Source organism: Myotis davidii, unplaced genomic scaffold, assembly GCF_000327345.1.
Source record: "Myotis davidii unplaced genomic scaffold, ASM32734v1 scaffold436, whole genome shotgun sequence".
Lineage (NCBI taxonomy): Eukaryota > Metazoa > Chordata > Mammalia > Chiroptera > Vespertilionidae > Myotis > Myotis davidii.
In genome coordinates, this window is record NW_006292604.1 from 1,027,738 (window position 1) to 1,030,692 (window position 2,955).

Here is a 2,955-nt window from a genome sequence, read left to right on the forward strand (position 1 = left end):
TAGGGCCGGCTGGTTTGCCCTGAAAGGTGTCGTGGATCAGGATGGGGGTCCCCACTGGGGTGCCTGGCCAGCCTGGGTGAGGGGATGATGGCAGTTTGCAGCTGGTCACACACCATTCAGGGTGGGGGTCCCCAAGTCTGGGTGAGGGGCTGATGGCTGTTTTCAGGCTGGCGGGTGACTGAAGCTCCCAACTGCTCCTTTTTTTCTTTTTCTTTTTCTTTTTTATTCTGGGCCAGCTTTGACTCTGGCTCCAGCTCTGAGGCCTCTGCTGCTGAAAGCAGGTATCTGGTTTGTTTGTGTTCTCTAATCGAAACACTGTATCAACTCCAGCTCTGAGATTCCGGCTCACTGAAAGCAGGTTTCTGGGGTTTTGTTTAGCTCCTATATTTGTAACTATGTTTCAAATGCAAGCTCAGAGGCCGGCAAGGCAGGCGGGGAACATTGGTTTCCTCCGTCACTGAAGCAAGCAAGCCTCATGTTAGTTTCAAGCTGAACCACTAAGCCAAGGTTTTCCACTAAGGCTAAGGATGCTGCATCTTTGCAGGGATGAAAAGTTACCACACACTCATACTCACATATACCAAATCTATCAGCTCTTGGGAGTCAACCTCAATTCTGCATTTCATTTATGCCAGTGTATGTTTTATATGTGTTCTTCCAGAATATTCCTGTCATACTAAACAGCAAAAATCTCAACACATTCGCACCTGGTTATGGTTACCCAGTAGTTATTACTTGTGTGCAATAAAACAAGAGACTAAAACCACAGAACAAGTGCACACGGTGGGGACTGTTGGATAAGGAACAGATATAAAAACACAGATGTGCATATTTCACCAGAAACCTCAAATATCCGCCTCTAAGTCTGTAGCACAGGCTGCTTGCCGCAGTTCAGATCCTTCACCCATCACCCCTCATACAGGGCCAATGCTGCTACTTTTGAACACCCTCCAATTGTGTGAATCTGGTTGAAAACAGATGATGCAACAAATGTACAACAGCTGCTTGACTGTTAAATTTGTGTCACAAAAAACTAACTTTAAGGTTTACTATTGTAACTTTTTAAACCAGAGAAAACAACATAACTTCTTGGGGAAAGGTGAGGCAGTGAGAAGACAGGCCCTGGGGAGAAGTATTATGACAGCACCTAGAGCTGCTAGGCCTGCCTAGGAGAAGCACGGGTACCGCCACATCACCACGGGGGACAGCTACTGTCTGGGGCTCGGCAAACCAGTTCACACACCACGCAAAGCTGCTCTGGATCTAAGTCATAAGAGTCTTCCAGCTCATCCTGAAACAAGTTCCACTCATCTTCAGAGTCAGTCAGCTCGTTGCCCCACCTGCATCTAAAAGCAAAAGCAGCATCTCATCCAGCTCAATGGTGACAATCTTTTCTTCATCATTGTCAAAGGGGTTGCTCTTCTCTCTATCCTCAGGGAGCTCCCAGAAGTGGTTCCTTCTCTGGGCCCGGTGTCTGCTTGATGATCCCACTTTCTGTCTCTGGGGCTCCTCTCTACGGCCATCGGGGTACACATGCTTGTAAAGACAGTTCCCTCCAAATGGGCAGCTCCCACGTCCCTCATTAAAATACCTACCTGCACACCTTGTTGCTCATTGCCTCCTCATGTTTCTGAATGAGTTTCTGTGTCTCTTCTTTCTCCTCCACCCAGTACTCACTTGGAATGACTAAGTTAGATGTGATCCGGCCTTCTGGGCAGGACTTAGTGGTCTTGCTCTCAAACTGCTTAGCACTCCTGCACTTGTGAATACACTTGAAACAGTAGGTGTGGTTGCAGTTGGAGAGGATCCAAAAGTGGTGCTCACTGAGGTTGGCTTTCTCATAGATCACCTCTACGCAGATCCCACACACTTTGTCCTCACTGTGCTAGAAAGCAAATGAGAGCAACATGTCCTTCTCAATGCAAGATTTTATGTGCTGTGATCTCTCCTGTGACAAGGATGTGCAGCCCACACTTGTCACAGGAGTCTCCATGGAGATACACACAGTTCTCCCCATACGAGCACTCTTCAACCTCAGCATAGGGGCAAAGCTACTTCTCTGTCTCCATTGCTATTGACACCTTCTCTCTGATTCTTCTTTGGTCACAGAGCCTTGAAGGGGTGCTTTAGCGCACCCCAACCTCAGCACAGGGGCAGTGCGGCTACAGTCGGGCTGGCCAAGAGCAAACTCAATGGCATTCCCTCAGTCTTCTGAACCTGCTCCTGCAGTTGCAAAGTTTGAATTTCTTGACTCAGCTTTGCCCGTATTCATTTCAACAATCAGTCCAACTACTGACGAGAGAGGTGAGGAAGGAGCAAGAGATGATTTTGCAGTTAGATCTGTAGCAGTTGCTTCTTTCTTCCTCTTTCGATGGTTTGCTATGTTCATATCCATGTCAGTCTCCATGAACGCGGTACCCTCACTGAGAATACTTGAACACTACACCCTATGGACTGTCAGAGAGGTGATGTGAGTAGCAACAGTTTTCTCCTTCCTTACAAACTCCATGCATGGAATACATAAAAGGGTGGCCTTGGAAGGAGGCAAGATGACGTGGGTATCCTTTGTGCCCTAAAGCATTCTAGGACAGAGCAGTTGTTGCATCTTTATGCAAAGTTGTTGGGTAGTATTGACTAAGTTCAACATACACATATCCTAGGAATATGCCCAATAAAATTGCAGGATAGCCACATACCAAAAGACATGGATGGAAATATTCATATTGCACATCATTTATAATAGCCAATTCAGATAATAATGCAAATGTCCATAAACAGCAGAATGAATACAGGTACCATTGTATTTATTCAATGAAATACTACAGAACAATAAAAAAGAATTAACAATAACTATGTACAATAATATGGATGACTTTCATAAAATGGTAGAAGACAGTTACAAAAATACATATGCTTTATGATTCAATTAACATAAAGTTTAAAAACAAGTAAGAG

The 2,955-nt window shown here is 45.4% G+C and overlaps 1 pseudogene; it reads right to left on the reverse strand.

The window, feature by feature from the left end:
- Nucleotides 1–1,117: 1,117 nt before the first annotated feature.
- On the reverse strand, nt 1,118–2,513 carry LOC102758756 (annotated as a pseudogene).
- Nucleotides 2,514–2,955: the final 442 nt, after the last annotated feature.